This window comes from Geotrypetes seraphini, chromosome 5 (genome assembly GCF_902459505.1).
Source record: "Geotrypetes seraphini chromosome 5, aGeoSer1.1, whole genome shotgun sequence".
NCBI classification, from domain to species: Eukaryota; Metazoa; Chordata; class Amphibia; order Gymnophiona; family Dermophiidae; genus Geotrypetes; species Geotrypetes seraphini.
Genome location: NC_047088.1, coordinates 50,137,075 through 50,158,492, shown reverse-complemented (window position 1 = coordinate 50,158,492; position 21,418 = coordinate 50,137,075). Strand labels below are relative to the sequence as shown.

Sequence of the window (21,418 nt, the reverse complement as noted above, 5' to 3'; positions counted from 1 at the left end):
ACCAGAGTGCTGCCTAGAAATAAGGCCCCTTGCTAGACATTTCAGATTCGGAGGAGAGGAAGAAGTTAGAGAGGGAATGATATAGGTCTTGAGGAAGGGAGAGATGTTGGATTCAAATGAGGGAAGGAGGCAGAGATGTGAGACTTAGGAATAGGGTAAGGGAAGGAGGGAGGGATGGAAAGATGTCAGATTTGTGAGGGACAGGGAGAGATGGACTTAGGGATTGCAGAGGAGGCTAGAAGGGAAACAGTGAGAGATGGATTTGGAGGAGGACAGAGTGAGCAAGAGAGGGGGAGATGGACATGGGGGAAGGCTGAGGGGTCAGGGAGAGATGGTAGAAGGAGGTGAAAAAGAGAGATAGAGGTAGAGAGGGCAACATGTGGAGAAGGCAAAATGGGGAAAGGAAAGAAGATTCAGGGAAGGGGACAGAAGGAGGAGGGAGAGATGGATAGGGAAAAGTGGAGGGGAAATGGACTGAGGGCGGAAGGGGAGAGGGAGATGTTGCACTTGTGGGAGGGAGAGAGAAGAGAGGAAAGAAATGAGGGTGGAGTAAGCCATAAGGAAGAGGGATCCATATGGAAGAGTGAACAGAATAATGAGTATACGAGGGCAGAAATGTGGTAATGGGAAGCAAATAAAAGGGAATAAGAGGATGAGAAATGTGAAAGCTAGGGGATGAGAGAAGGAGATAGAAAGTTGATTAGATAAAAAGTGAAAAGGAATAAAGCAATGTTCCTTCTAAGCTGTGTGGCCATGTACCTTTTGGTAGCAGGCCACAAAGCCAGCACACCAAGACCTCTGCCCATACTCTGCTGCTGCTGTCTGTGGCTTTGTGAAGAAAGAAGGGTAGCTGGAAGAAAGGAGGAGGAGGCCTACTTGGATGTCTCAGAGCCGGTCAGAACACAGGTACACACCCTTGGAAGGGGGGCATGAACTTGAGAGAGAGAGGGGCCAAACTTGGGATAAAGGCTGGAAGGAAGGGAGGGGACTTGGGACACAAGGGAAAGGGAGCGCATTGGGACACAGAAGGGAGGGGGTATGAACTTGGGACATAGAATGGAAGGAGGGACAGATGCTGAGAAGGGGGGATACTAGAAAGGGAAAATTGTTGAGAATGGGTGTGAGTGAAAGGGAAAGAGATGGTGTACATGGTGAAAGGAAGAAAGAGAATTGTTGGACATGGTGGTGGGAGTAGGGTTACCAGATTTTCCCGAAGGAAAATCCGGACCCATGGCCATGTCCCCAGGCCTGCCCAGTTCCACCCACCGGCGGAGTTGTTTTAACTGCTTTTTTCTACGCACAGGCTAAGTTTTAGTTTGCGGTTCTATCTGATACCACAGCCACCTGGGACCCCTGAAGAAGGCGTGTTTACTGAAACACGGACCATGTCGGGTCCTTTGGTTTGGTTTAAGGTGGTAATATTAACCGCATTCATAAATTCTGTTACAATAAATTTAGCCTGCATCCTTGTACATTTGTCTGCAGTTCTCTTTGGTTTGGTCACTGCGTTGTGTTCACGCATGCGCGGATACCCCTTCCCGATGCAATTTTAACGGGAAGCTTTTCAAAACCTGGACAAAGTGTCAGGTTTTGAAAAGATGTCTGGACCGCTGGACATGTCCTCCTTTTCGAGGACATGTCCAGGGAAATCCGGACGTCTGGTAACCCTAGGTGGGAGAGGAGTGAGGTAGAGAGAGATGAGAGGGAGAAATGTTGAATGTGGTGGTGGAGAGGGAACAGTGGGACAGATGGAAAGGGATACAAGAGGGAGGAATGTTAGACTTGGCCGTGGAGGGAATGGAGGATGAGATGTAGCATGGTGATGGAGAGCGGTGATAGAAGAAGAAATGTTGGAACATGCTGCACACAATCTGCGGGATAGGAGAGGGAGAAATGTTGGATGTGGCAGTAGGAGGATTTAGAGATGCACCCTGGATCCCTCTCTCTTTCCCCACTCCCTTTACAGTAAGGGATGGAAGCAGAGAAAGAGATGGTGGAAGTGAGAGAGAGGGAAAATTGCACATGGGGATGGAGAGAAGAGTTTAATTTTGTGGTTACCATTATGTGTGGTTAATAAAATTATATTGTGTGTATATGAAAAATTAATGGAAGAAATGGCATGGCTGCACTGAATTATTGAAGGGAGGAGACAGCACTTGGACGTTTTGGAGAAGCCCCGTGGGTGGATGGGTAGGTAGGTGGCAGTAGCGTACCTAGAGGAGGGGGGGCGGGGGGGGAGGTCCGCCCCGGGTGCACGCCCCAAGGGGGTGCACAGGAGAGAAAGCTGAACGAAGACGACGGGGGACCCGCGGGTTTAAATATAACTCGAGCCACGAGGTTCGTCTTCTGCTCCTACCTGCCCTGCCGGTCACATATAGCTGATCGGAAGTCTTCCCCGATGTCAGCACTGACGTCGGAGGGAGGGCTTAAGCAAAGCCTGCCCTCCGACGTCAGCGCTGACGTCAGGGAAGACTTCCGGTCGGCTATGTATGCGCGGCAGGACAGGCAGGAATAGAAGACAAGGCTCGCGGCCCGAGCTACATTTTGCTGAGAAAGTTGCTAAGATGGGCTGGGAGGCAAACTCGGAACACAAAAGGGGGGAGGGAGTGCGTTTTGGACACAAGGCATGAACTTGGGAGAGGAAGGAAGGGAAAGAGATGCTGAGGTGGGCGATGGAATGGGTTTTTGGACACAGAAGGCATGAACTTGGGAGAGAGGAAGGGAAGGAAAGAGATGCTGAGGTGGGGGAGGAAATGCGTTTTTGGACACAGAAGGCATGGACTTGGGAGAGAGGAAGGGAGGGAAAGAGATGCTGAGGTGGGGGAGGGAATGCGTTTTTGGACACAGAAGGCATGGACTTGGGAAAGAGGAAGGGAGGGAAAGAGATGGCTGTGTACACGGGGAATAGAAGAAAGGAGAATTTTTGCTCAAAGGGAGGGAGTGAGGTACAGACAGTGGCATACCAAGGTGAGAGTGGGGTGGGGGCGGTCCGCCCCGGGTTTATGCCCCAAGGGGGTGCACAGCTGGCCACCCTCAAGTGTTCTCCCTAGGCCGGCAAACTGCGTCTCTTTAGCCATTTGAGTGCCACCGCCGCCATCGGGAAAAGGCCGGCGCCGAGTTCTCCCTGCTTTTCCCTGTGGGGCTGACCAACTCTCGCCACCCGCGTCAATTCTGACGTTGGAGAGGACATTCTGGGCCAGCCAATCGCTGCCTGGCTGGCCCAGAACGTCCTCTCCGACATTAGAATTGACGTTGGGTGGCGAGAGTTGGTCGGCCCCGCGGGGAAGAGAAGCAGGGCGAACTCGGCGCCGGCCTGTTCTCGATGGCGGCAGTGGCAGTCTATTCCCCAGTGGCGGTGGCAGCATTTCCCCAATGGTGGTGGCATAGGGGAGGGCAGGGAGAAAGAGAGAAAGGGGGGGGACAGGGAGCCAGAAAGAAAGAAAGGGGGCAGGGTGAAACTAAGAAAAATGGGGCGCGGAGAGAGAGAGAAAGACAGACATACAGAACGAAATGGGGTATGGAGAGAGAAAAAGAAAGAAGGGGGCAGGGTGAAACAAAGAAAGAAATGGGACACGGAGAGAGAGAGAAAACCAGACATACAGAAAGAAAGGGGGTATGGAGAGAGAAAAAGAAAGAAAGGGGCAGGGTGAAACAAAGAAAAAGTTTGGGGAGGGAATGAGGTCTGAAAGAGAGGAAGCATACAGGAGGCTGAAAGAAGGGAAGACATATTGGATGCACAATCAGAAGAATAAAGTGCAACCAGAGACTGATGAAATTACCAAAGGTAAGAAAAATGATTTTATTTTCAATTTAGTGATCAAAATGTGTCTGTTTTGAGAATTTATATATGCTGTCTATATTTTGCACTATGGCCCCCTTTTACTAAACCGCAATAGCGTTTTTTTAGCGCAGGGAGCCTATGAGCGTCGAGAGCAGCGTGGGGCATTCAGTGCAGCTCCCTGCGCTAAAAAACGCTATCACGGTTTAGTAAAAAGGGAGGGGGAATATTTGTCTACTTTTGTATAGTTGTTATTGAGGTGACATTGCATAAGTCATCTGCCTTGACCTCTTTGAAAACCCGTGGAATATAAATGATAATTAACATTGTCTCTACGTACAGCGTGCTTTGTGTTTTTAAAATTTTATTGTTGGTAGATCATTTTGACTTGGCCACAAAGGTAAGGGGGAGGGAGGGAGGGGAGCTGCTGAAAGACATCTAGTAATCCTTGCAGGCTTCACTGTGCAGGGAATTATTTTTGTAAAATCATGGTCTGACCCAGCAGCGGCAAGTCTTATGTTCTTATGTTTTGTTATATGACTGGCATTATTTAGAGTTTAATTTCTATGAATGAATAGAATGAAAATGATATAAAATTACTTGCTTGTTTTTATGTGCGTGCGCTGAAGGAAAATGGAGAAAGAGTGGGCTGAGGACACTGAAGGGAAATGGGGAAGAGAGAGTGGGGAGAAGACACTGATTTATAAATTGACAATTGTACAGAATATTGTTCCTTTTTATACTTTAATATAAACAATTCAAGGCTTGTGTGGATGGAATCAGGTGGTTTGCGGGGATGGGGACCGAGCTTACGGGGATTAGTCCAATAAAATTGTATTTTTTTTATTTCTCATTATTTGTTTTATTTTTATTTGTTAATTTGTAAAGTGGTGATTGTTATGTATCAGTTTTTTCAAATTTACATCTACTATCTTTATATTTTGCACTGTATTAGAGGACATGTGTTACTGTTTTTGTGGTGTTGCATTGTATCCAGGGTCTGGGTTCTTGGCGGTTCAGTTTAACTTTTGTCTACATATTTCTATTTTTAGTTTATGATTATTCCATATTGGGCGAGGGTGTATCTCTGTTCTGTGTATATGAAAAGAACATAGTTTTCAGTTGGCATTGACTACAGGATCAATTGACTGTGCGGGATCTGGCTTGTTTAGTTTTACAATGTATGTGTTGGTGTTCTAGTGCTCACTGCAGTGTTTAAGATGCTGCTTTTTCCTAGGTACACTCTTGTTGTGCGATATGTGGATTGTTACTAAAAATCATGTTTTTCATATAGATGGGGGGGGGTGTCAAAAAAATGATGGGCCCCGGGTGTCACATATGCTAGGTACGCCACTGGTAGGTGGTTACTGACATGCTCGGACACTCCCACGGGAACCCCGACGCAACAGCTTCTATTCCCACAAACACAGTTCCCGTGCAGCTTTCTACAAGTTCCCAACTTATTTCCCCCGACAAGTCCCACCGCTTTCCTTCTCCGGTGCCCCGCCCTCCTTCGACGCAACTTCCTGTTTCCGGCAAGGCGGGACGAATCCGAGGAAGAGAAGTTGTGTCAGAGGGAACGGGGCACTGGCTAAGACAAGACAAGCTACGGGATTCGTGGTGGGTGACCGCAGGTATGAGTTTAGCGGTAGGATGGATATTTGGGGGGGGAGATATTTGGTGTAAGAGAGAAGCAAAGTTTCAGACCACGGGGAGGGGAGGCTGGTCTCCGAAAGCGTTTGAAGAAGGATGCTCGGCCTGTGAGAGCGCGAGGGCGGCTGAACGCGGGCGACTTGGCATCTATGAAGAATCGAGATTTAGTACAGAGATTGTAGCGGATCCTGGAGGAGCTTGCCCTTTTGGTATGCGTATCTGAGACGCACATTCTGCGCGTTAAAGTTCTGCAGTTGAGCCTGCTGCTTATGGTTTCGTCGGCTTGGTGTTTCCTGTTAATCCTGCTATTGCCAACGTGGTCATTTTGCATTTAATCCCCCTGGGATTAAACGAGCACGGCGCTGATTTCTTTGCACCCACAGTTGCCCTGTGCGTAAAATAGTTCACTAGTCAACAATAATCGGGCACAAAACTGGGCACTGAAGCCGGGCTAAGCTTTGTACTAAACTGTCTGCACTCTTGTTACTTCGGCCTCCAAGTTTGTTGTTGTTCTGTAATGCCGTGCTTACCGTTCATATTTGGTTGGTAGAGCCAGTGGGAACCCCAAAAGGTTTGGTGCCTTCGCTGCTGTTGCACATGAGAAAATAAAGGAAAACTTATTTTTCTGGTTGGATTCAGCCATTAGCTTTAAGGTTTCTTTCAGAGTTACAAATTTATTTTCTTTGCCTTTCCTTGACATAAATTGATTTCTTTGCAAGTCGTGCTAGGCATAGTGAAAATACATATACTGTACTGTAGTTAGTTTCCTACCAGAGAATATTAATATATTAAGAAAATTAGGCTCTGTTTGCATATATTGTATAAGAGTCTTAGTACAAGTGACAAATTTTGCCCCTTTTTAAAATTATACTTGTTGAGCAGATAAGACCACCCCCCCCCCTTACTTTGTAAGTCCTTTGAGGATAGAGAAAATATCTAACATATCTAAAATGCAATTTGCCTTGAGCTATCAATAAAAAGGTGAAAGTTATTTCCAAATAAGCCATCTTCTGTACCACAATACAGTATCGCTGCTAAATAAACTGAAAAAAATATACATTTGGGGGGAAGTTCTATAAGAGGCATCTAAAGTTAGGTGCTTAAATAAATAGGTGCCTAACTTACCCCCTCCTTTACTAATGTGTAGCGTGGGTTTTAGCAGTGGTAACTGCTCCAACGCTCATAGAATTCCTATGAACATTGGAACAGTTACTGCCGGTGCCAAAACCTGCGCTACGCTTTAGTAAAGGAGGGGTTAAATAGTAAATTGGCTTCAATAATGAGCTTTGACAAGCTCATAATTTAAAACAAATCAGAATTTAATTGGGTGATAGGTACCTATATTTTGTAGAATCACACCTATCGCATGGTGCCTGACACCAAAGTAGGTGTGTTTTAGGGGTGGGGAAAGACGGGCGTCAGTAGACATGATTTTCTAAAGGACTTAGACACTTATAATGTAGGCTTTTAAAACTCTTTTCTACATTTCAGGTGCCTAAGGGCTCCTTTTACTAAGCTGTGATAGCGTTTTTAGCGCACGCAGGATTTTAGCTTGTGCTAAACCCGCGCTATGCGGCTAGAACTAGTGCCAGCTCAATGCTGGTGTTAAGGTCTAGCATGCGTGGTAATTCAGCGCGCGTTAAGTGCACGCTAAAACCGCTATCGCAGCTTAGTGAAAGGAGCCCTAAGTTTTAATTTAGGCACCCATTACAGAATTGCACTTAGCGGCGCCTAAGTGTGGTTGACATGTACGAGATTCTCAGAGAGAGGGAGCTGGAAGTCATGAGCATGCGCAGATGATCAAGGTTCCACAGCGACCCAGGGTAGAATATCGGCGTCGGGCTCTTTCAGCACTGGCATGCTTATGATAAGCACATTTCTGGTCAGTGGGAAGAGGAGGTGGACAGCAGCTCTAATCACCTTGGGCGCAAAGGGAGGAGAGTAGTTCCGGTGTCCTCAGAGGGGGATTTGTAGTGGAGGATAGCAGCCTTGGGGGGGGGGGAGGGGGGTGAGTTAGTAACTCTCAAGCAACCAGAAACTACATTTATCCAGCATCTACCAATCCCCATGATTGCCGGTTAACTGAGAGTCTACTGTAGTATCATTTTTGTTTGGTTGGAGTTGGCACTTTTTTTTTTTTTTTTTTTTAACTCAAGTCACCCTATAATTGCTTCCATTTTTTTACTGCAGCTTAGTAAAAGGACCCCTAAGTAATTTGGGTAGTAAGCCACATATGAGAATGTCGTACAACCTTACAGTGGTGCAAAGTCTGAACTGCAGTCTTGAAGGATAAGTATTAATTCCAAAAGTGTAAAAAACTTACAGTATGGTACAAATATAATTTTTTTTAAAAAGAGACTCTAGCTGAATTAAACCATATTATTATATTGTGAAGATTGTGTTATATAATTTGAAACGTGTGCTGAAGTGTAGGGGCTTCTTGGAAATGTGAAGCAATCTTTCTTTGGGGTTTGGTTAATGCAGCTGCAGTAAATGCTAGCATATGCTTACTGTGCTTATCATTCATCCTGCGGAAATTTATGGATCTGTACGCAAAATAAGCCCTAAACATTTTTATGCAGTGGGAGTGGGGTGGGGGCAGAATAGATATTTCTGTGTTATCAGTTAGTTATGTCATGTCAGAGGTAAGGCTTGGGTTTGCACGAGCGGTGAGTAGGAGTTCTTGCTGATTACTGTTGAAGAACAAAAATGTTTAAAAGGTATTGGAGAGGGGGAATGCAGTTAACAGACCTTCCCAATCGCTGTTGCCCTTTTCAGAACATTTTTTAATTCAGCTATACAGTAAAACCTTGGATTGCAGGTAACTTGGTTTGTGTTTTGCAAGACAAAAAAAAACATTTTATTAAATTTTAACTTGATATACAAACAATGTCTTGCAATACAAGTACAGTACATGTAATATACACACATCACAAATGAGCTGATGGTTCTCTCTCTGCCACTGCAAGAGTGGAGTGACTGTTCTAAACAAGCGAGGTCTTGCAATACGAGTACATAAAGTATATACGCGTCACATCATCACAACTGAGCCGATAGTTCTTCTCTCTCTGCCACTGCAAGAGTGTAGTGAGTGTTCTAAACGAGCAAAGTCTTGCAATACGAGTATGTATAGTATTTTATATTAAAATTTTTGGGTTCTGGAACGAATCGTCTCAGTTTCCATTATTTGCTTTGATATATGAGTGCTTTGGATTACAAGCATGCTTCTGGAACGAATTATACTTACAAACCAAGCTTTACTGTACTTTTTTTTTGGAGATGGGGGTAAGCAGAACTCTATACTTATAGACTAGGGACAAAGGGTCAGTTTATACCATTACCAATGGTAAGCAGAACTCCCCATAACACTCAAGATGTGACTTATACAGCTGCCCATGCTCCACATGCCCCCTTGCTTGCATCTAAACTTTTATTAGTATTCTGAAAAGTAAAACAGGTGCCTACTTTCTTTTATAGAATAGGCTTCTCAGCACCTAAATATAGGTACATTAACAGTCTTCCGTACTTCCCCTCCAAATACAACTCGTGCCGCCCCCCCTCCCCTGACTGCTAATCCTACTGTCCTTGTATCCCTAATAGTAGACAACCACTTCATCAGAGCTACGGGGACAATTCTGTGGCAGTGTCTTCCTTCCATAGCCCTGATGAAGTGGTGCTTACCACGAAACACTGGGGGGGACATTGCTATGATATAATTACAATTCATGTTTTTTAGGGTAGTAGTTTAGTCTTGTTCAATATAAACAGTGAAGATTTTTTATATTTATGATGATTTTGAGGTAGAGCTGTGTTCTCCAATGCAAGGTCCAGGGGCCAATGATGACTCCCATTGTATTTATCCCTTTTTTTCCTGCTATTCTACCTCTCTACCCAGCTTGGAACAGAAACAAAAAAATGGATGGAGGGAATATTTGCATGCTTGAAGGACAAGGCACTGCTCATTAGACAAAAGAGAACGCATTTGGAAATGCTCACAACCTTGAAGAAACCCCCCCCCCCATGAAGTTTGAAGGTGGGCTGGTGGGGATGGAGGTCATTGACACACACTGGTCAGCAGTACCTTATATGGAAAGATATTTGGTGGCTTTTCTTCAGCTTATTAGAAACCCTTTTACAATGGATTCAGTAAGAATTGTTTAGCAAGATTGCAACTAGTGCAAAATACTGCTGCTAAATTGCTAACTGCAAAAAAAGAAATCGGACTATGTTACACCTATATTAGTTAATTTATATTAGTTGCCTATTGCAGGACAAATTACTTTTAAAATTGTATGTTTGGTATTTAAAGTTTTGAAATGGAATGTCCCATAGTATTTATCAGATAATTGAGTAAATATGTTCTAACACGTGTTCTACATTCATCTCAGAACTTGCTTCAGTTATCATTGGATAAAGTGAGTGACTGGAACACAGAAAAGATCATTCTGTTATGCTGGACGTAACTTGTGAAATAAGCTGCCAATTGAATTGCAATTGCTGGAAAGTTACCTGGGTTTTCATAAGGTATTGAAAATGTGGCTTTTTACTGAAAACTTTTGTATTGTGGATTTAACGCTATAACATGGTGAGTCAGAATGGTCTGGATAACATCTATTTATTGAGATCATTATATAGTTAACTAGCTGATCACCCGGCGTTGCCCGGATATAAATTCCTTTCAGGAACATTCACTTGAGGATTAACATCACACAAATTTTCAGTTTCGGCTTAACCACACCACAGCGGCACTTCCTTATATACTGTTGACTGTGACATCATTCTGACTGTGTGACATCATTCCCCAAGCTTCACACCATTGGTCAAAGCAATATCTGTCTTTTTCGATGAGTCTTTACATGTCATCCCCTTCCCACCCCCACAGTATTTTTTTCCCAGATAGCAATTGATATGTATACCAAGTTTGGTTGAAATCTGTCCATGCGTTTTGGAGTTATGCTGGAACATATATACATACATCCGATTTTATATATATATATATAGCTGATGCCCCGGCGTTGCACGGGTATTTAATTATAGCAATAAAACTGTAAATGGATTCAAATAAAGATACTTTATAGTGGTGAATGAAATTATTTTTTTACAGCTTAATAAAAAGTACAATATTCAAATTATAATGTGAAATATTTGACAAAATGAATACAATACAACTAACGCAAAACGTGATTATAAACAACATTTTTAGTTTCACCTCCAGGAGCAAGAACATATAAATTGTTGGGTGAACCCACCCTTGAGCAAGCAACATAGAGTTGTGGGCCGAGAGACCCCCAGAACATATCACCCCAGGTAGTGAGGGATCTGCATACCAAGTTAAATCGGTCAAGCCGTTTTTGATGTACTGTGAGAATGGCAGCTGTTTACATTTTTTCCATTGACATGAATGGGTGAAATCTGATTTTCTGTTTGTAGCTCCGCCCACGTGTGCAGGTGGGCCGCGAGACCCCCAGAACATATCACCCCAGGTAGTGAGGGATCTGCATACCAAGTTTCGTTCAAATCGGTCAAGCCGTTTTAGATTTACTGTGAGAATGGCAGCTGTTTACATTTTTTCCATTGACATGAATGGGTGAAATCTGATGTTCTGTTTGTAGCTCCGCCCACGTGTGCAGGTGGGCCGCGAGACCCCCAGGACATATCACCCCAGGTAGTTGGAATTACTGTGAGAATGGCAGCTTTTTACATTTTTTCCATTGACATGAATGGGTGAAATCTGATTTTCTGTTTGTAGCTCCGCCCACGTGTGCAGGTGGGCCGCGAGACCCCCAGAACATATCACCCCAGGTAGTGAGGGATCTGCATACCAAGTTTCGGTCAAATCGGTCAAGCCGTTTTTGAATTACTGTGAGAATAGCAGCTCTTTACATTTTTTCCATTGACATGAATGGGTGAAATCTGATTTTCTGTTTGTAGCTCCGCCCACGTGTGCAGGTGGGCCGCAAGACCCCCAGAACATATCACCCCAGGTAGTGAGGGATCTGCATATCAAGTTTCGTTCAAATCGGTCCCACAGCTTTTTACATTTTTCCCATTGACTTGAATGGGTGAAATCAGATTTTCTGTTTGTAGCTCCGCCCATGTGTGCAGGTGGGCCACGAGACCCCCAGAACATATCACCCCAGGTAGTGAGGGATCTGCATACCTAGTTTCGTTCAAATCGGTCCCACAGCTTTTTACATTTTTTCCATTGACTTGAATGGGTGAAATCTGATTTTCTGTTTGTAGCTCCGCCCACGTGTGCAGGTGGGCCGCGAGACCCCCAGAACATATCACCCCAGGTAGTGAGGGATCTGCATATCAAGTTTCGTTCAAATCGGTCCCACAGCTTTTTACATTTTTACCATTGACTTGAATGGGTGAAATCAGATTTTCTGTTTGTAGCTCCGCCCACGTGTGCAGGTGGGCCGCGAGACCCCCAGAACATATCACCCCAGGTAGTGAGGGATCTGCATACCAAGTTTCGTTCAAATCGGTCCCACAGCTTTTTACATTTTTTCCATTGACTTGAATGGGTGAAATTTGATTTTCTGTTTGTAGCTCCGCCCACATGTGCAGGTGGGCAGCGAGACCCCCAGAACATATCACCCCAGGTAGTGAGGGATCTGCATACCAAGTTTCGTTCAAATCGGCCCCACAGCTTTTTACATTTTTTCCATTGACGTGAATGGGTGAAATCTGATTTTCTGTTTGTAGCTCCGCCCACGTGTGCAGGTGGGCCACGAGACCCCCAGAACATATCACCCCAGGTAGTGAGGGATCTGCATACCAATTTGCGTTCAAATCGGTCCCACAGCTTTTTACATTTTTTCCATTGACTTGAATGGGTGAAATATGATTTTCTGTTTGTAGTTCCGCCCACGTGTGCAGGTGGGCCGCGAGACCCCCAGAACATATCACCCAGGTAGTGAGGGATCTGCATACCAAGTTTCGTTCAAATCGGTCCCACAGCTTTTTACATTTTTTCCATTGACTTGAATGGGTGAAATCAGATTTTCTGTTTGTAGCTCCGCCCACGTGTGCAGGTGGGCCACGAGACCCACAGAACATATCACCCCAGGTAGTGAGGGATCAGCATAGCAAGTTTCGTTCAAATCGGGCAAGCCGTTTTTGCGTTGGCAGCTTTTTACATTTTTTCCATTGACATGAATGGGTGAAATCTGATTTTCTGTTTGTAGCTCCGCCCACGTGTGCAGGTGGGCCGCGAGACCCCCAGAACATATCACCCCAGGTAGTGAGGGATCTGCATACCAAGTTTCGTTCAAATTGGGCAAGCCGTTTTTGCGTTGGCAGCTTTTTACATTTTTTTCCATTGACATGAATGGGTGAAATCTGATTTTCTGTTTGTAGCTCCGCCCACGTGTGTAGGTGGGCCGCGAGACCCCCAGAACATATCATCCCAGGTAGTGAGGGATCTGCATACCAAATTTCGTTCAAATCGGTCAAGCCGTTTTTGCGTGATCGCGACACATACACACACACATACACACCTCCGATTTTATATATATATATATATATATATATATATATAGATGAGTGGATTTGATAATGATGGGTGCAATTACATGATTATTATATTTGGGGTAGGTCCTATGGATGTGATGGTATAATTAATATAATAATTGTTGTAGAATAAGATGTTAAGTATGTAACTTGTTATAATTTTTTAGAATTGTAAACCACTATAGAACTTCGGTTTTTAGTGGCCCCACATAAAAATTATTGATGACCACTCACCAGAGATCTAAGGCTTTTTCCTTCACTATTGATATGCACGGCATGTGGGTTATTTAGTTAATACAGTAGAGAGTGGTTTGACGTATTTTTAACACAGTTGAGTTTTTTTGGTCCTTATATTTTAAAGTTCTGCATAATTTGCCAAAGTATTGTAAAGGTTTGTTTGGGATAGCCTAAATCACCTCCATAGCTTGCCCTCTTCTCTTCTTGTAGGCTCAAACCCCCTTACCCTCCCAGTTTGCTCATGACCAAATAAATAAACAAACCACAAGCTCTCTCCCAGTTAAATCACCTGGTAGGTTCTCTTTACCTTCCTCCTCAGTTCTAATTTCTCCCACTTACTCTTAACTTCTGATACCCCCCACCTACTTCCACACTTCTCTCTCTTCCTCCTTTCCCTTTCTTAACTTCCAGTTCTCTCCTCTTCCATCCAGCCCCAACAATTCCCTCCTCTGTCTTAGCTACAAAATAAGATAGGAGAGAGCAGCAGCCTATGTTGGCTGAGCACACAACAATACAGCTGCTACAGACCAGAAAACTAATTATTCCTTCACTTCTGGCTAGCACATGCTGCTGATCTCAGGATTTCTTAGTGCCAAATTTTGCATGCTATGTAGAAATTCCATGCACAATCCACTTTGTGCAGAATTTTTCCATCTGTAAAAGTCCTGTACAAATAAACCTAAGTCTAGAATTTAGGGGTCTGTACAGTTCAAAGAAAGAAACTCTGTGCAAGAATAATGGTCTTCTCTGCTTGATGAGACTAACAATTCTAACAGTTCATGATATAAAACTCTAAATCTTTTTGGCAGATTCATAGAAAAAACACTGAATGATATGATCTTAAAAGATAAAGACAACAGTTTTATACCCATCTATAGTATATTTACACACAAACAAGATTATTTTTGTTTTCTGATGATAATGAAAGATTAGGTTCTTACCTTGATATTCTTTTAGAAGACATGGGATTCTGTACATTAGCTGTTGCTTCCCCTTAGTTGTAAACTTTGCAGAAGGGTGTCACTCAAGACTTCCAACTCTTCCCCTTCTGCACTACAGAACAGTTCCCTCTTCAGTTAGTACCAGAGCAATCAAACTCCACAGAAATAAAAGAAAGGAGGAGAGGCATGGGGAGCTTCCCCGGCAACAAACCAACATATTCTATTCTGCTCTGTAACTTATGAAAAACAAACAACAATTAACTGCAGTGAACACTTAATGCACAACACATCAATCTCACAACTAACTAGGAACCAACCTGCTAAGTGTAACTAGGAAAACCCCTGAATCCAAAGGGAGAAACGTTCCTGTAATTTAGTGTCTTCTTAATATTAAAGCCAGGAGAAGTCGTCTCGTGACAGACACTGGCAATGTCCGAGGCAGAAATCAGGTGAATCAAAAGTCCATACAGGGAGGGTTGTACGGAATCCCATGTCTTCTAAAAGAAAGAAGATTAGCAAGGTAAGAACCTAATCTTTCATTCTCTAGCAAAAATATGGGATTCCATACATTAGCCGATGTACCAAACAAGTGGCAGATATCTAGGGAGAGACAGATGAGTCAGCAGTACTGAGGACCCAAAAGCAGCATCCTCTCTAGTCATCACATTCACTCTATAGAACCTTGTAAAAGTATGGAGAGTAGACCAAGTAGCTGTCCTACCGATCTCAGCAGGAGAAACAGTCCGGGACTTTGCCCAGGAGGCAGCAGTTGAATGTGCGACAAGAGAGATTTCCTTAGGGAGGAGCCTAAGTCCCAATCGGGCCCCTCCCTAAGGAAATCCCTGATTGGTTCAGGAGCCCATGGTGCCTGGGCGAATCAGGGCTTAGGACCTTACCTGTGCATCACATGATGCACTGGGGAGGGGCCTAAGGCCCACATTGCATCGGGAGCAGGCTGGAGGAGCAGGAGGGTTTGACAGGGCACCCCTCCTCCCATTTTAAAGGTACGGGAATGGGGGGACAATGGGGGTTGCGAAGGGGGGATACCTGACCTGACCACACTGTGGGGGTGAGGTGGGCATCTCTCCTACCATATCATTTTGTACTGTGCTGAATCATATGAATTCTTCACAGGTCCCAATATTCAATTTTCTACTTATTTTCTTTGCATTTATCAATCCATCTGGTTATGCTTCATCGAATCTGAAACTTCATTTAACTCATTAACACTTATATGGTGTTTAAACACTATAAGAACTACCTCCCAGTGGGGAGGTTGTGTTAATGAGTTAATTGAATAAGTTTCAGATTCGATGAAGCATAAACGGATTGATTAATGCAAAGAAAATAAGTAGAAAAATTGAATATTGGGACTTATGAAGAATTTGTATGATTTGAGCACAGATTTTTAAGACTCGTGAGCGCAATCTGAGGATCTGTGACATTAAACAGTGTTTTAACCTGTTCTTATATAATGATTGATATACTGTATATTCTAAAGCAGGGGTGTCAAACTCAAATCACATAAGGGGCCGAAATCTAAAACGCAGGCTGAGTCGTGGACCTGATTTTTTTTTTTTTGTTAACATACTTGCTCCCTCCTTTGCTGACGCACAGCATGGGCCCCAGCATCCTGTGAGCATTGGATCAATTGCCGGTGCCAAAACCCACGGTGCGCGCCAGCAAAGGAGGGGGTTAGTCTTAGTAGAAGTATAGGGATTCAACCTCTCCATTCCCATGCTATATACGAAATAAATAAAAAAGATTTTTCCTCTTGTTTAGGTCCTAGTTCACGCTTGCTGTCTAACACCAGCTCTGGCATGATACATATTTCACATCTGACATTGTAATCACAAAATAGAAAATACAATTTTTTTTTATCTTTTGTTGTCTGGTCGTTTTGCTTTTGGTCCAAGTTTCTCTTTCTGATTTTGTCTATCTTCTAATTCTCTTTCCAGTGTCTGCTGTCCATTTTTTTTCTGCTCTTTTCTCTTGCTCCAGTCCCTTTCTCCAACATATTGATTTTTCCCTTTCAACTTTTCTCCTTTTTTCTTTTCTGCCTCTGTCCATTCAAATCTTGCCCTCTTTCTCATCCTTCTCCTTTTTAAATTTTCAGCTACCTATCAATTTTCCATCTTCTCTCATTCTGTAGCTCTCCCATTTCCCATCTCACTCCTTTCCCAGCCTCCTATTTCCTTCTATCTCTCCTTCTCTCTCCTCTTGGTCTAACATTTTGCTCCGTCTCTTTTCTGTTGTTCTTCTTCCCTCTCCCCTTGATGCTGAACAATGAGATGGAAAGAGATGCTGCATCTCTCTCTCTCCCTTCCACCCCCAGTCCTAACATTTCTCCAGCCTCTTCCATCTCCAGATTCAACTACTCTCCCTTTCTCTTCCCAACTGCCCCCATCCCATCTCTCCCCCTGTCTGCCTGCCTCACTCCCCCCAGGTCCACCATTTCTCCCTTTCTCTTCCCAACGGTTCTCCCTCTTTCTCCACACTACCTCAGGTTCCAACCTCTCTCCCTTCATCTCGCTCTTTTCACTGCCCGTCATGCCTTTCCCTGCACGCCGATCTGGTGTTGCTGCTGGGCTGGGGAATCTGCCGGCCTCGGCGATTCAGGAGTGCTGTGTGTGGCTCTTCCTCCTGCTTTTTGCCTGCCGTGGTCTGTCTCCAATGAGGCACAACTTCCTGTTTCTGCGCGGGTGGATCGCGGTAGATGGAGGGCAGGAGGGTGGAGCCACGAATAGCACTGCTGACTCGCTGCCGAGGCTGGTGGACTTTCCGCCGGCGGCATCAGACCGGCGCGGAGGGGAAGACACGCTGGGCTCAAAGGGGAAGATCGGGAACGTTGCCGCGGGTTACATAAAAAGGCCAGGCGGGCTGAATTCGGCCCACGGGCCTTGTGTTTGACACATGTGCTCTAAAAGCATGTTCATATTTAGATCAATACATTAAAACTTAGCATGTAGATATTGAATCTATTATGTGTATCTAAAATTTGGCAGCATGACTCTATAAAAGACAATCAAGTCTGTGCTCCCCTCCCTTTCCTTTTATTTACCACATCCTCCTGTTTTACTGAGCCCTTATGAGTGGGGAGTGATGGAGGTTCCATACAGAAGTTAATAATTGAAAACAGCTGTTAGGTTGAGTGTGAGAATAGAACCACAGAAATGCAGACCAGATGGAAGAAAAGGATGCAGGCTATAAAGATTAAGAACTGAGCAACAAGTGATATGTTCAAGTTTCTTTTTCAGTATACTTTTAGTTATTGAAACTGTAACTAGTATAGCTTTTTTCACACTCCCCTGCAACTAGTATAGTGTTTTATCCAGGGACAAGCAGGCAGCATATTCTTGACTGATGGGTGACGGCACCGACGGAGCCCCGGTACGGACAATTTTAGAGTGATTGCACTCTAAGAACTTGGAAAGTTCTAGCAGGCCGCACCGCGCACGCGCGAGTGCCTTCCCGCCCGACAGAGGCGCGCGGTCCCCAGTTTTTTAGTTTCCGCGGAGCTAAGAAGACGCACTTTCAACGGCTGTTGAAAACTTTTTTCTCATTCGCCTTCCCGCTCGCGTAAACCTTTTTGGAATTTGTATTTCCCTTTTTTCTTTTCTTTTTTTAATAATAAAAAAAAAAAAAAAAGAATTTTCTTTTTTTTTTCCTCTCTTTTTCGGGTTCGCCCCGGCAGGGCCTGCTGCCACCATCGAGGCCTCGGCCTTCGATTTGGCAGAAGCCGTTTTCACGTTCATGCCCCCCCAACCTGGTTTTAAGAAGTGCCAGCGGTGCGCAAGGCCCATTTCCCTCACTGACCCGCACAACTGGTGCTTACAGTGCCTGGGTCCTGACCATCGGGCGTCCATCTGCACCCGCTGTGCCACTCTCAAAAAGAGAACGTTAAAAAACCGCCAGATCCAACAGCAACTTTTATTTGGTACCAAGATGTCGGATTCAGCGGCACCGGTCCCGACTTTGGCCCCGACACAGTCGGCACCTACCTCATCGACGCCGCGCGACACCGTGCCGGCGTCGCATCCCTCAGGTAAGCCGGCTAAGAAGCCTTCCCTGCTGGAGCGTCCTCCGGTCTCAGTGGCAGCGAGCCCAATCCTGCCGACCTCGAGGCGCCCGCAGAAGCGCTCCGCTCCGATTGAGGTTAGCCCTTCGACCTCGGGTTCCTCTTCGGAGTGTAGAGCGGCACCAAAGGTACCGCAGAAGAAAAAAGCGGTACCGGTGCCTTCGCTGGACGAGCGAATTGCCGCCGTCCTGCAAGTACAGCTCAAAGAGCAATTGCAGCAGCTCCTGCCTGCTCTTCTGACACCGAGCCTTCCAGTCCCGGTCCGGTCTGAGCTACCGGTACCGGCAGTGGAACAGCCTCTTTTATCGGCATCCACTTTGTCGGTATCGGTATAAACAGCTTCCTCGGTATCCATGCCAGTTTTAGCTCCGGAACCGAGATTTTTACACCAGGCGGTGCAAACTTCGGCACCGGCACGCCCGATAACATCTCCCGGTACCGTTTCTCAGAGGTCTGGTAAGTCGACTCACAAAACTCGACACCTAGAACCCTCCACACCGGAGTCACGGGACCGTAGCTTTCAAGTGAGGGACCCTGATCTGTGGGGTGATTCAGAGGAGCCTTTCCTCTCTGAGGGAGAGTGTTAGTCAGGGGACGAGGATCCTTCTGGTTTAGATCCATCCTCCAAACCTGATGCAACTTCTTTCACCTCTTTTCTCAAAGAGATGTGCGACTCTCTCTCTCTATTCCCTTGGAGGCTCAATCCAAAAACTCCAAGGCATTTCTCGATGCACTGGACTTTGACCAGCCTCCAAGGGAATTCTTAAAATTGCCTCTCCATGATATTTTGCGAGAGACTTTCTATAAAAATCTAGAGACACCTTTGACCATTCCAGGAGCTCCTCGCAAACTGGACTCCTTATATAAGGTCATACCTATTCCGGGCTTTGACAAACCGCAACTCCCCCATGAGTCTTTACTGGTAGAATCTACTTTAAAGAAATCCACGGGGGCTAGTGTGTTCGCCTCTGTCCCTCCTGGCAGAGAAGGTAAGGCATGGATAAGTTTGGCAAACGGTTGTATCAGAATGCAATGCTAGCTAATAGATCTGGGAACTATGCTTTCCATTTTTCGTTCTACCTTAAGCATCTCATTCAAACTTTGTCAACTTTTGAGAAATACCTCCCTGACCGTAAAAAATCTGCCTTTCACCAAACTTCTTCATCGCTCTTACAACTTCGTAAGTTCATGGTCAGATCAATCTATGATACCTTTGAGCTGACCTCTAGGGCCACGGCTATGTCAGTGGCCATGCGGCGACTGGCCTGGCTTAGAGTTTCAGAACTCGATGTTAATCACCAAGATCGCCTGGCCAATGCACCTTGCTTGGGGGATGAGCTGTTTGGAGAATCCATGGACTCCACTACCCAAAAGCTCTCAACTCATGAGACTCGGTGGGACACTCTCCTTAAAACGAAAAAGAAAACCCCACCTACCAGGCCTTTTCGCCAACAGTCGGCCTACCAGCGTAGATTTGTGGCTCGTCCTTTACCACAGGCCCCGCAGCAACCCAGGTGTCAGAGGCAACAACAGAGGCAAGCTGCTAGACCAGCACAGCAGCAACAACAGGTGAAGCCTCTCCCTTCACAAAAATCCACTCAACCCTTTTGACTTGGTTCTCCAGGACATAGCCAGTCTCCATCCTGCCGCCCACCTTCCGCAGCCCATAGGAGGACGCCTTACTCTTTTCATAAGCTGTTGGGAAACCATCACCTCTGATCAGTGGGTCCTCAACATCATCCGCCACGGCTACTCTCTCAACTTTCAGACACTTCCTGCCCAAAGTCTGCCAAGAGAGTCTGCTTTGAACACTCCTCAGGTTTCACTCCTTCTTCAGGAGGTTCAATCCCTCCTCCTTCTGAACGCCATAGAGGAAGTTCCTCTAGATCAAAAGGGGCAGGGATTCTACTCCCGTTATTTTCTAGTTCCCAAAAAAACAGGAGATCTCAGACCCATCCTAGATCTTCACGATCTCAACAAATGCTTGGTCAAAGAGAAATTCAGAATGCTCTCTTTAGCCACTCTTTACCCTCTTCTCAATCAAGGCGACTGGCTATGTTCCCTCGATCTCAAAGAAGCATACACTCACATACCGATCAATCTGGCCTCCAGACAGTACCTACGCTTCATGATCAATCGTTGTCATTACCAGTACAAGGTGCTACCCTTCGGTCTTGCCTCCTCTCCAAGAGTGTTTACCAAATGTCTGATTGTGGTGGCTGCTTTTCTACGTTCCCACCACCTTCAGGTGTTTCCTTACCTGGATGATTGGTTAATAAAGGCCAATTCATCTCAGACAGTACTCCAGGCCACCAACCAGACCATTCTATTTCTACATTTGCTGGGGTTCGAGATCAATCTACCCAAATCTCATCTCATCCCCACTCGGAGACTTCAATTCATTGGAGCAATCTTGGACACAGTCTTCATGAGAGCGTTTCTGCCGTCCAACCGTCTTCAAACGCTTCAATCTCTATGTCAGCAGATGCTTCCACAACGTTCCATCTCTGCCAAGCAAATGATGATACTCTTGGGTCACATGGCCTCCACGGTTCATGTCACACCACTTGCACGTCTTCACCTGCGCACTCCTCAATGGACCCTAGCTACCCAGTGGTCCCAAGCGATGGATCCTTGCTCACGTCACATATCTGTAACATCATCTCTTCGTCAGTCTCTACAATGGTGGTTGATATCCTCAAATCTCTCCAGAGGTCTTCTGTTCCATCTACCTCCTCATCAACTTGTCATCACCACCGACGCCTCCCCTTATGCCTGGGGAGCTCATTTGAACGAGTTCCAAACTCAAGGACTTTGGACAGCTCAGGAAATGAAGCATCACATCCATTTCCTGGAACTCAGAGCAATGTTTTATGCCCTCAAGGCCTTCCAGCATCTTCTCTTTCCTCAAGCCCTCCTGCTGTGCACAGACAATCAAGTTGCAATGTACTACATCAACAAGCAGGGTGGGACAGGCTCTCGCCTCTTGTGCCAAGAAGCCCAGAAGATTTGGGCTTGGGCCACAGATCACCATCTATTCCTGAAAGCTATCTACATTCAGGGAGAACAGAATTCCTTGGCAGACAAGCTCAGCAGAATTCTCCAGCCTCACGAGTGGACACTCGATCCTTTAACTCTACAGTCCATCTTCGCTCAGTGGGGCACTCCTCAGATAGACCTCTTTGCAGCTCCTCACAATCACCAGCTGCCCCT

General features: G+C 45.3%; 1 protein-coding gene across 5 annotated transcripts in view; it reads left to right on the top strand.

The window, feature by feature from the left end:
- Positions 1-5,274: 5,274 nt before the first annotated feature.
- The window catches only part of LOC117360640 (fibronectin type-III domain-containing protein 3a-like), a 177,552-nt gene continuing 161,408 nt past the window's right edge, over positions 5,275-21,418 (top strand). For 2 of the 5 annotated variants that reach the window (XM_033944726.1, XM_033944722.1), the window contains exon 1: positions 5,275-5,412. The gene's annotated coding sequence lies outside the window, so the exon portion shown is untranslated. Of the gene's footprint in view, positions 5,413-5,529; positions 5,641-9,819; positions 9,956-21,418 lie in introns of those variants that run through there. The other 3 variants (XM_033944723.1, XM_033944724.1, XM_033944725.1) reach the window with 3 other exon arrangements.